Genomic DNA, 12517 nt, shown 5'->3' on the forward strand with positions numbered 1-12517 from the left:
TTCCAACGGAATGCCTGAGCTGGTCTCCCCTGAGTGTGTTCCTATTTTCTCTGTGCCAGGGAATGCTTGGGGGGGTTTGCAGGAAATCCCATTGTCAGAGGCTACCTCCCCAAGGTCAGGGAAGGTATTTCTCGGACTTCCCCGGACAGGGAACACCTGTGACTGAAGTGAGCTGCTTGGAGTTGTCTCTCGAGCTCCCCCACGCACTGACAATGGTTCCGGAACCCTGAGCGTGGGGAGGTTCCACCAACGGTCGGTAGCGCGTGGGTTCCAACGGAATGCCTGAGCTGGTCTCCCCTGAGGATTTTCCTAATGTCTCTGTGCCAGAAAATGCTAGGGGGGTTTGCAGGAAATCCCAGTGACAGAGGCTGCCTCCCCAAGGTCAGGGAAGTTATTTCTCGGACTTCCCCGGACAGGGAACACCTGTGACTGAAGAGAGCTGCGTGGAGTTGTCTCTCGAGCTCCCCCACGCACTGACAGTTTTTCCGGAACCCTGAGCGTGGGGAGGTTCCACCAACGGTCGGCAGCGCGTTGGTTCCAACGGAATGCCTGTGCTAGTCTCCCCTGAGGGTTTTCCTAATGTCTTTGTGCCAGGGAATGCTAGGGGGGTTTGCAGGAAATCCCAGTAACAGAGGCTGTCTCCCCAAGGTCAGGGAAGGTATTTCTAGGACTTCCCTGCACAGGGAACACCTGTGACTGAAGAGAGCTGCGTGGAGTTTTCTCTCGAGCTACCCACGCACTGACAATGGTTCTGGAACCCTGAGCGTGGGGAGGTTCCACCAACGGTCGGCAGCGCGTGGGTTCCAACGGAATGCCTGAGCTGGTCTCCCCTGAGGGTTTTCCTAATCTCTCTGTGCCAGGGAATGCTAGGTTTTTTACAGCAAATCAAAGTGATAGGGGCTGCCTCCCCAAGGTCAGGGAAGTTATTTCTCGGACTTCCCCGGACAGGGAACACCTGTGACTGAAGAGAGCTGCGTGGAGTTGTCTCTCGAGCTCCCCCACGCACTGACAATGGTTCCGGAACCCTGAGCGTGGGGAGGTTCCACCAACGGTCGGCAACGCGTGTGTTCCAACGGAAGGCCTAAGCCGGTCTCCCCTTAGGGTTTTCCTAATGTCTCTGTGCCAGGGAATGGTAGGGGGGTTTGCAGGAAATCCCAGTGACAGAGGCTGCCTCCCCAAGGTCAGGGAAGTTATTTCTCGGACTTCCCCGGACAGGGAACACCTGTGACTGAAGAGAGCTGCGTGGAATTGTCTCTCGAGCTCCCCAGCGCACTAACAATATTTCCGGAACCCTGAGCTTGGGGAGGTTCCACCAACGGTCGGCAGCGCGTGGGTTCCAACGGAATGCCTGAGCTGGTCTCCCCTGAGGGTTTTCCTAATGTCTCTGTGCCAGGGAATGCTAGGGGGGTTTGCAGGAAATCCCAGTGACAGAGGCTGCGTCCCCAAGCTCAGGGAAGGGATTTCTCAGACTTCCCCGGACAGGGAACACCTGTGACTGAAGAGAGCTACGTGGAGTTGTCTCTCGAGATCCTCCACGCACTGACAATGGTTCCGGAACCCTGAGCGTGGGGAGGTTCCACCAACGGTCGGAAGCGCGTGGGTTCCAACGGAATGCCTGAGCTGGTCTCCCCTGAGTGTGTTCCTATTTTCTCAGTGCCAGGGAATGCTAGGGGGGGTTTGCAGGAAATCCCAGTGACAGAGGCTTCCTCCCCAAGGTCAGGGAAGGTATTTCTCGGACTTCCCCGGACAGGGAACACCTGTGACTGAAGGGAGCTGCGTGGAGTTGTCTCTCGAGCTCCCCCACGCACTGACAATGGTTCCGGAACCCTGAGCGTGGGGAGGTTCCACCAACGGTCGGCAGCGCGTGGGTTCCAACGGAATGCATGAGCTGGCCTCCCCTGAGGGTTTTCCTAATGTCTCTGTGCCAGAAAATGCTAGGGGGGTTTGCAGGAAATCCCAGTGACAGAGGCTGCCTCCCCAAGGTCAGGGAAGGTATTTCTCGGACTTCCCCGGACAGGGAACACCTGTGACTGAAGAGAGCTGCGTGGAGTTGTCTCTCGAGCTCCCCCACGCACTGACAATGGTTCCGGAACCCTGAGCGTGGGGAGGTTCCACCACGGTCGGCAGCGCGTGGGTTCCAACGGAATGCCTGAGCTGGTCTCCCCTGAGGTTTTTCCTAATGTCTTTGTGCCAGGGAATGCTAGGTGAGTTTGCAGGAAATCCCAGTGTCAGAGGCTGCCTCCCCAAGGTCAGGGAAGGTATTTCTCGGACTTCCCTGGATAGGGAACACCTGTGACTGAAGAGAGCTGCCTGGAGTTGTCTCTCGAGCTCCCCCACGCACTGACAATGGCTCCGGAACCCTGAGCGTGGGGAGGTTCCACCAACGGTCGGCAGCGCGTGGGTTCCAACGGAATGCCTGAGCTGGTCTCCCCTGAGGGTTTTCCTAATGTCTCTGTGCCAGAAAATGCTAGGGGGGTTTGCAGGAAATCCCAGTGACAGAGGCTGACTCCCCAAGGTCAGGGAAGGTATTTCTCGGACTTCCCCGGACGAGGAACACCTGTGACTGAAGACAGCTGCGTGAAGTTGTCTCTCGAGCTCCCCACGCAATAACAATGGTTCCGGAACCCTGAGCGTGGTGAGGTTCCGCCAGCGGTCGGCAGCGCGTGGGTTCCAACGGAATGCCTGAGCTGGTCTCCCCTGAGGGTTTTCCTACTGTCTCTGTGCCAGGGAATGCTAGAGGGGTTTTCAGGAATTCCCAGTGACAGAGGCTGTCTCCCCAAAGTCAGGGAAGGTATTTCTCGGACTTCCCCGGACAGGGAACACCTGTGACTGAAGAGAGCTGCGTGGAGTTGTCTCTCGAGCTCCCCCACGCACTGACAATTGTTCCGGAACCCTGAGAGTGGGGAGGTTCCACCAACGGTCGGAAGCGCGTGGGTTCCAACGGAATGCCTGAGCTGGTCTCCCCTGAGTGTGTTCCTATTTTCTCTGTGCCAGGGAATGCTTGGGGGGGTTTGCAGGATATCCCATTGTCAGAGGCTACCTCCCCAAGGTCAGGGAAGGTATTTCTCGGACTTCCCCGGACAGGGAACACCTGTGACTGAAGGGAGCTGCGTGGAGTTGTCTCTCGAGCTCCCCCACGCACTGACAATGGTTCCGGAACCCTGAGCGTGGGGAGGTTCCACCAACGGTCGGTAGCGCGTGGGTTCCAACGGAATGCCTGAGCTGGTCTCCCCTGAGGGTTTTCCTTATGTCTCTGTGTCAGAAAATGCTAGGGGGGTTTGCAGGAAATCCCAGTGACAGAGGCTGCCTCCCCAAGGTCAGGGAAGGTATTTCTCGGACTTCCCCGGACAGGGAACACCTGTGACTGAAGAGAGCTGCGTGGAGTTGTCTCTCGAGCTCCCCCACGCACTGACAGTGTTTCCGGAACCCTGAGCGTGGGGAGGTTCCACCAACGGTCGGCAGCGCATTGGTTCCAACGGAATGCCTGTGCTAGTCTCCCCTGAGGGTTTTCCTCATGTCTTTGTGCCAGGGAATGCTAGGGGGGTTTGCAGGAAATCCCAGTAACAGAGGCTGCCTCCCCAAGGTCAGGGAAGGTATTTCTAGGACTTCCCTGCACAGGGAACACCTGTGACTGAAGAGAGCTGCGTGGAGTTTTCTCTCGAGCTACCCACGCACTGACAATGGTTCTGGAACCCTGAGCGTGGGGAGGTTCCACCAAAGGTCGGCAGCGCGTGGGTTCCAACGGAATGCCTGAGCTGGTCTCCCCTGAGTGTGTTCCTATTTTCTCTGTGCCAGGGAATGCTAGTGGGGGTTTGCAGGAAATCCCAGTGACAGAGGCTTCCTCCCCAAGGTCAGGGAAGGTATTTCTCGGACTTCCCCGGACAGGGAACACCTGTGACTGAAGGGAGCTGCGTGGAGTTGTCTCTCGAGCTCCCCCACGCACTGACAATGGTTCCGGAACCCTGAGCGTGGGGAGGTTCCACCAACGGTCGGCAGCGCGTGGGTTCCAACGGAATGCCTGAGCTGGTCTCCCCTGAGGGTTTTCCTAATATCTCTGTGCCAGGGAATGCTAGGGGGGTTTGCAGGAAGTCCCAGTGACAGAGGCTGCGTCCCCCAGGTCAGGGAATGTATTTCTCGGACTTCCCCGGACAGGGAACACCTGTGACTGAAGAGAGCTGCGTGGAGTTGTCTCTCGAGCTCCCCCACGCACTGACAATGGTTCCGGAACCCTGAGCGTGGGGAGGTTCCACCAACGGTTGGCAGCGCGTGGGTTCCAACGGAATGCCTGAGCTGGTTTCCCCTGAGGGTTTTCCTAATGTCTCTGTGCCAGGGAATGCTAGGTTTTTTGCAGCAAATCAAAGTGACAGAGGCTGCCTCCCCAAGGTCAGGGAAGGTATTTCTCGGACTTCCTCGGACAGGGAACACCTGTGACTGAAGAGAGCTGCGTGGAGTTGTCTCTCGAGCTCCCCCACGCACTGACAATGGTTCCGGAACCCTGAGCGTGGGGAGGTTGCACCAACGGTCGGCAGCGCGTGGGTTCCAACGGAATGCCTGAGCTGGTCTTCCTTGAGGGTTTTCCTACTTTCTCTGTGCCAGGGAATGCTAGACGGTTTTGCAGGAATTCCCAGTGACAGAGGCTGCCTCCCCAAGGTCAGGGAAGGTATTTCTCGGACTTCCCCGGACCAGGAACACCTGTGACTGAAGAGAGCTGCGTGGAGTTGTCTCTCGAGCTCCAACACGCACTGACAATGGTTCCGGATCCCTGAGCGTGGGGAGGTTCCACCAACGGTCGGCAGCGCGTGGGTTCCAACGGAATGCCTGAGCTGGTCTCCCCTGAGGTTTTTCCTAATGTCTTTGTGCCAGGGAATGCTAGGGGAGTTTGCAGGAAATCCCAGTGACAGAGGCTGACTCCCCAAGGTCAGGGAAGGTATTTCTCGGACTTCCCCGGACGAGGAACACCTGTGACTGAAGACAGCTGCGTGAAGTTGTCTCTCGAGCTCCCCACGCAATAACAATGGTTCCGGAACCCTGAGCGTGGTGAGGTTCCGCCAGCGGTCGGCAGCGCGTGGGTTCCAACGGAATGCCTGAACTGGTCTCCCCTGAGGGTTTTCCTACTGTCTCTGTGCCAGGGAATGCTAGAGGGGTTTGCAGGAATTCCCAGTGACAGAGGCTGCCTCCCCAAAGTCAGGGAAGGTATTTCTCGGACTTCCCCGGACAGGGAACACCTGTGACTGAAGAGAGCTGCGTGGAGTTGTCTCTCGAGCTCCCCCACGCACTGACAATTTTTCCGGAACCCTGAGAGTGGGGAGGTTCCACCAACGGTCGGAAGCGCGTGGGTTCCAACGGAATGCCTGAGCTGGTCTCCCCTGAGTGTGTTCCTATTTTCTCTGTGCCAGGGAATGCTTGGGGGGGGTTGCAGGAAATCCCATTGTCAGAGGCTACCTCCCCAAGGTCAGGGAAGGTATTTCTCGGACTTCCCCGGACAGGGAACACCTGTGACTGAAGTGAGCTGCTTGGAGTTGTCTCTCGAGCTCCCCCACGCACTGACAATGGTTCCGGAACCCTGAGCGTGGGGAGGTTCCACCAACGGTCGGTAGCGCGTGGGTTCCAACGGAATGCCTGAGCTGGTCTCCCCTGAGGATTTTCCTAATGTCTCTGTGCCAGAAAATGCTAGGGGGGTTTGCAGGAAATCCCAGTGACAGAGGCTGCCTCCCCAAGGTCAGGGAAGTTATTTCTCGGACTTCCCCGGACAGGGAACACCTGTGACTGAAGAGAGCTGCGTGGAGTTGTCTCTCGAGCTCCCCCACGCACTGACAGTTTTTCCGGAACCCTGAGCGTGGGGAGGTTCCACCAACGGTCGGCAGCGCGTTGGTTCCAACGGAATGCCTGTGCTAGTCTCCCCTGAGGGTTTTCCTAATGTCTTTGTGCCAGGGAATGCTAGGGGGGTTTGCAGGAAATCCCAGTAACAGAGGCTGCCTCCCCAAGGTCAGGGAAGGTATTTCTAGGACTTCCCTGCACAGGGAACACCTGTGACTGAAGAGAGCTGCGTGGAGTTTTCTCTCGAGCTACCCACGCACTGACAATGGTTCTGGAACCCTGAGCGTGGGGAGGTTCCACCAACGGTCGGCAGCGCGTGGGTTCCAACGGAATGCCTGAGCTGGTCTCCCCTGAGGGTTTTCCTAATCTCTCTGTGCCAGGGAATGCTAGGTTTTTTACAGCAAATCAAAGTGATAGGGGCTGCCTCCCCAAGGTCAGGGAAGTTATTTCTCGGACTTCCCCGGACAGGGAACACCTGTGACTGAAGAGAGCTGCGTGGAGTTGTCTCTCGAGCTCCCCCACGCACTGACAATGGTTCCGGAACCCTGAGCGTGGGGAGGTTCCACCAACGGTCGGCAACGCGTGTGTTCCAACGGAAGGCCTAAGCCGGTCTCCCCTGAGGGTTTTCCTAATGTCTCTGTGCCAGGGAATGGTAGGGGGGTTTGCAGGAAATCCCAGTGACAGAGGCTGCCTCCCCAAGGTCAGGGAAGTTATTTCTCGGACTTCCCCGGACAGGGAACACCTGTGACTGAAGAGAGCTGCGTGGAATTGTCTCTCGAGCTCCCCAGCGCACTAACAATATTTCCGGAACCCTGAGCGTGGGGAGGTTCCACCAACGGTCGGCAGCGCGTGGGTTCCAACGGAATGCCTGAGCTGGTCTCCCCTGAGGGTTTTCCTAATGTCTCTGTGCCAGGGAATGCTAGGGGGGTTTGCAGGAAATCCCAGTGACAGAGGCTGCGTCCCCAAGCTCAGGGAAGGGATTTCTCAGACTTCCCCGGACAGGGAACACCTGTGACTGAAGAGAGCTACGTGGAGTTGTCTCTCGAGCTCCCCCACGCACTGACAATGGTTCCGGAACCCTGAGCGTGGGGAGGTTCCACCAACGGTCGGCAGCGCGTGGGTTCCAACGGAATGCATGAGCTGGCCTCCCCTGAGGGTTTTCCTAATGTCTCTGTGCCAGAAAATGCTAGGGGGGTTTGCAGGAAATCCCAGTGACAGAGGCTGCCTCCCCAAGGTCAGGGAAGGTATTTCTCGGACTTCCCCGGACAGGGAACACCTGTGACTGAAGAGAGCTGCGTGGAGTTGTCTCTCGAGCTCCCCCACGCACTGACAATGGTTCCGGAACCCTGAGCGTGGGGAGGTTCCACCACGGTCGGCAGCGCGTGGGTTCCAACGGAATGCCTGAGCTGGTCTCCCGTGAGGTTTTTCCTAATGTCTTTGTGCCAGGGAATGCTAGGTGAGTTTGCAGGAAATCCCAGTGTCAGAGGCTGCCTCCCCAAGGTCAGGGAAGGTATTTCTCGGACTTCCCTGGATAGGGAACACCTGTGACTGAAGAGAGCTGCCTGGAGTTGTCTCTCGAGCTCCCCCACGCACTGACAATGGCTCCGGAACCCTGAGCGTGGGGAGGTTCCACCAACGGTCGGCAGCGCGTGGGTTCCAACGGAATGCCTGAGCTGGTCTCCCCTGAGGGTTTTCCTAATGTCTCTGTGCCAGAAAATGCTAGGGGGGTTTGCAGGAAATCCCAGTGACAGAGGCTGACTCCCCAAGGTCAGGGAAGGTATTTCTCGGACTTCCCCGGACGAGGAACACCTGTGACTGAAGACAGCTGCGTGAAGTTGTCTCTCGAGCTCCCCACGCAATAACAATGGTTCCGGAACCCTGAGCGTGGTGAGGTTCCGCCAGCGGTCGGCAGCGCGTGGGTTCCAACGGAATGCCTGAGCTGGTCTCCCCTGAGGGTTTTCCTACTGTCTCTGTGCCAGGGAATGCTAGAGGGGTTTTCAGGAATTCCCAGTGACAGAGGCTGTCTCCCCAAAGTCAGGGAAGGTATTTCTCGGACTTCCCCGGACAGGGAACACCTGTGACTGAAGAGAGCTGCGTGGAGTTGTCTCTCGAGCTCCCCCACGCACTGACAATTGTTCCGGAACCCTGAGAGTGGGGAGGTTCCACCAACGGTCGGAAGCATGTGGGTTCCAACGGAATGCCTGAGCTGGTCTCCCCTGAGTGTGTTCCTATTTTCTCTGTGCCAGGGAATGCTTGGGGGGGTTTGCAGGAAATCCCATTGTCAGAGGCTACCTCCCCAAGGTCAGGGAAGGTATTTTTCGGACTTCCCCGGACAGGGAACACCTGTGACTGAAGGGAGCTGCGTGGAGTTGTCTCTCGAGCTCCCCCACGCACTGACAATGGTTCCGGAACCCTGAGCGTGGGGAGGTTCCACCAACGGTCGGTAGCGCGTGGGTTCCAACGGAATGCCTGAGCTGGTCTCCCCTGAGGGTTTTCCTTATGTCTCTGTGCCAGAAAATGCTAGGGGGGTTTGCAGGAAATCCCAGTGACAGAGGCTGCCTCCCCAAGGTCAGGGAAGGTATTTCTCGGACTTCCCCGGACAGGGAACACCTGTGACTGAAGAGAGCTGCGTGGAGTTGTCTCTCGAGCTCCCCCACGCACTGACAGTGTTTCCGGAACCCTGAGCGTGGGGAGGTTCCACCAACGGTCGGCAGCGCATTGGTTCCAACGGAATGCCTGTGCTAGTCTCCCCTGAGGGTTTTCCTAATGTCTTTGTGCCAGGGAATGCTAGGGGGGTTTGCAGGAAATCCCAGTAACAGAGGCTGCCTCCCCAAGGTCAGGGAAGGTATTTCTAGGACTTCCCTGCACAGGGAACACCTGTGACTGAAGAGAGCTGCGTGGAGTTTTCTCTCGAGCTACCCACGCACTGACAATGGTTCTGGAACCCTGAGCGTGGGGAGGTTCCACCAAAGGTCGGCAGCGCGTGGGTTCCAACGGAATGCCTGAGCTGGTCTCCCCTGAGGGTTTTCCTAATGTCTCTGTGCCAGGGAATGCTAGGTTTTTTACAGCAAATCAAAGTGATAGAGGCTGCCTCCCCAAGGTCAGGGAAGTTATTTCTCGGACTTCCCCGGACAGGGAACACCTGTGACTGAAGAGAGCTGCGTGGAGTTGTCTCTCGAGCTCCCCCACGCACTGACAATGGTTCCGGAACCCTGAGCGTGGGGAGGTTCCACCAACGGTCGGCAACGCGTGTGTTCCAACAGAATGCCTAAGCCGGTCTCCCCTGAGGGTTTTCCTAATGTCTCTGTGCCAGGTAATGGTAGGGGGGTTTGCAGGAAATCCCAGTGACAGAGGCTGCCTCCCCAAGGTCAGGGAAGTTATTTCTCGGACTTCCCCGGACAGGGAACACCTGTGACTGAAGAGAGCTGCGTGGAATTGTCTCTCGAGCTCCCCAGCGCACTAACAATGTTTCCGGAACCCTGAGCGTGGGGAGGTTCCACCAACGGTCGGCAGCGCGTGGGTTCCAACGGAATGCCTGAGCTGGTCTCACCTGAGGGTTTTCCTAATGTCTCTGTGCCAGGGAATGCTAGGGGGGTTTGCAGGAAATCCCAGTGACAGAGGCTGCGTCCCCAAGCTCAGGGAAGGGATTTCTCAGACTTCCCCGGACAGGGAACACCTGTGACTGAAGAGAGCTACGTGGAGTTGTCTCTCGAGATCCCCCACGCACTGACAATGGTTCCGGAACCCTGAGCGTGGGGAGGTTCCACCAACGGTCGGCAGCGCGTGGGTTCCAACGGAATGCCTGAGATGGTCTCCCCTGAGGGTTTTCCTAATGTCTCTGTGCCAGGGAATGCTAGGGGGGTTTGCAGGAAATCCCAGTGACAGAGGCTGCCTCCCCCAGGTCAGGGAAGGTATTTCTCGGACTTCCCCGGACAGGGAACACATGTGACTGAAGAGAGCTGCGTGGAGTTGTCTCTCGAGCTCCCCCACGCACTGACAATGGTTCCGGAACCCTGAGCGTGGGGAGGTTCCACCAACGGTTGGCAGCGCGTGGGTTCCAACGGAATGCCTGAGCTGGTCTCCCCTGAGTGTGTTCCTATTTTCTCTGTGCCAGGGAATGCTAGTGGGGGTTTGCAGGAAATCCCAGTGACAGAGGCTTCCTCCCCAAGGTCAGGGAAGGTATTTCTCGGACTTCCCCGGACAGGGAACACCTGTGACTGAAGGGAGCTGCGTGGAGTTGTCTCTCGAGCTCCCCCACGCACTGACAATGGTTCCGGAACCCTGAGCGTGGGGAGGTTCCACCAACGGTCGGCAGCGCGTGGGTTCCAACGGAATGCCTGAGCTGGTCTCCCCTGAGGGTTTTCCTAATATCTCTGTGCCAGGGAATGCTAGGGGTGTTTGCAGGAAGTCCCAGTGACAGAGGCTGCGTCCCCCAGGTCAGGGAATGTATTTCTCGGACTTTCCCGGACAGGGAACACCTGTGACTGAAGAGAGCTGCGTGGAGTTGTCTCTCGAGCTCCCCCACGCACTGACAATGGTTCCGGAACCCTGAGCGTGGGGAGGTTCCACCAACGGTTGGCAGCGCGTGGGTTCCAACGGAATGCCTGAGCTGGTTTCCCCTGAGGGTTTTCCTAATGTCTCTGTGCCAGGGAATGCTAGGTTTTTTGCAGCAAATCAAAGTGACAGAGGCTGCCTCCCCAAGGTCAGGGAAGGTATTTCTCGGACTTCCTCGGACAGGGAACACCTGTGACTGAAGAGAGCTGCGTGGAGTTGTCTCTCGAGCTCCCCCACGCACTGACAATGGTTCCGGAACCCTGAGCGTGGGGAGGTTGCACCAACGGTCGGCAGCGCGTGGGTTCCAACGGAATGCCTGAGCTGGTCTTCCTTGAGGGTTTTCCTACTTTCTCTGTGCCAGGGAATGCTAGACGGTTTTGCAGGAATTCCCAGTGACAGAGGCTGCCTCCCCAAGGTCAGGGAAGGTATTTCTCGGACTTCCCCGGACCAGGAACACCTGTGACTGAAGAGAGCTGCGTGGAGTTGTCTCTCGAGCTCCAACACGCACTGACAATGGTTCCGGATCCCTGAGCGTGGGGAGGTTCCACCAACGGTCGGCAGCGCGTGGGTTCCAACGGAATGCCTGAGCTGGTCTCACCTGAGGTTTTTCCTAATGTCTTTGTGCCAGGGAATGCTAGGGGAGTTTGCCGGAAATCCCAGTGACAGAGGCTGCCTCCCCAAGGTCAGGGAAGGTATTTCTCGGACTTCCCTGTATAGGGAACACCTGTGACTGAAGACAGCTGCGTGGAGTAGTCTCTCGAGCTCCCCCACGCACTGACAACGGTTCAGGAATTCTGAGCGTGGGGAGGTTCCACGAACGGTCGGCAGCACGTGGGTTCCAACGGAATGCCTGAGCTGGCCGCCCCTGAGGGTTTTCCTACTGTCTCTGTGCCAGGGAATGCCAGGGGGATCTGCAGGAATCCCAGTGACAGAGGCTGCGTCCCCAAGGTCAGGGAAGGGATTTCTGGGACTTCCCCGGACAGGGAACACCTGTGACTGAAGAGAGCTACGTGGAGTTGTCTCTCGAGCTCCCCCACGCACTGACAATGTTTCCGGAACCCTGAGCGTGGGGAGGTTCCACCAACGGTCGGCAGCGCGTGGGTTCCAACGGAATGCCTGAGCTGGTCTCCCCTGAGGGTTTTCCTAATGTCTCTGTGCCAGGGAATGCTAGGGGTGTTTGCAGGAAATCCCAGTGACAGAGGCTGCCTCCCCAAGGTCAGGGAAGGTATTTCTCGGACTTCCCCGGACAGGGAACACCTTTGACTGAAGAGAGCTGCGTGGAGTTGTCTCTCGAGCTCCCAAACGCACTGACAATGGTTCCGGAACCCTGAGCGTGGGGAGGTTCCACCAACGGTCGGCAGCGCGTGGGTTCAAACGGAATGCCTGAGCTGGTCTCCCCTGAGTGTGTTCCTATTTTCTCTGTGCCAGGGAATGCTAGGGGGGTTTGCAGGAAATCCCAGTGACAGAGGCTTCCTCCCCAAGGTCAGGGAAGTTATTTCTCGGACTTCCCCGGACAAGGAACACCTGTGACTGAAGAGAGCTGCGTGGAGTTGTCTCTCGAGCTCCCCACGCACTGACAATGGTTCCGGAACCCTGAGCGTGGGGAGGTACCACCAACGGTCGGCAGCGCGTGGGTTCCAACGGAATGCCTGAGCTGGTCTCCCCTGAGGGTTTTCCTACTGTCTGTGTGCCAGGGAATACTAGGGGGGGTTGCAGGAAATCCCAGTGACAGAGGCTGCCTCCCACAGGTCAGCGAAGGTGTTTCTCGGACTTCCCGTACAGGGAACACCTATGACTGAAGAGAGCTGAGTGGAGTTGTCTCTCGAGCTCCCCCACGCACTGACAATGATTCCGGAACCCTGAGCGTGGGGAGGTTCCACCAACGGTCGGCAGCGCGTGGGTTCCAATGGAATGCCTGAGCTGGTTTCCCCTGAGGGTTTTCCTAATTTCTCTGTGCCAGGGAATGCTAGGTTTTTTGCAGCAAATCAAAGTGACAGAGGCTGCCTCCCCAAGGTCAGGGAAGGTATTTCTCGGACTTCCTCGGACAGGGAACACCTGTGACTGAAGAGAGCTGCGTGGAGTTGTCTCTCGAGCTCCCCCACGCACTGACAATGGTTCCGGAACACTGAGCGTGGGGATGTTGCAC

Source organism: Vicugna pacos, unplaced genomic scaffold, assembly GCF_048564905.1.
Source record: "Vicugna pacos unplaced genomic scaffold, VicPac4 SAC-SAT, whole genome shotgun sequence".
In the NCBI taxonomy this organism is placed as follows: Eukaryota; Metazoa; Chordata; class Mammalia; order Artiodactyla; family Camelidae; genus Vicugna; species Vicugna pacos.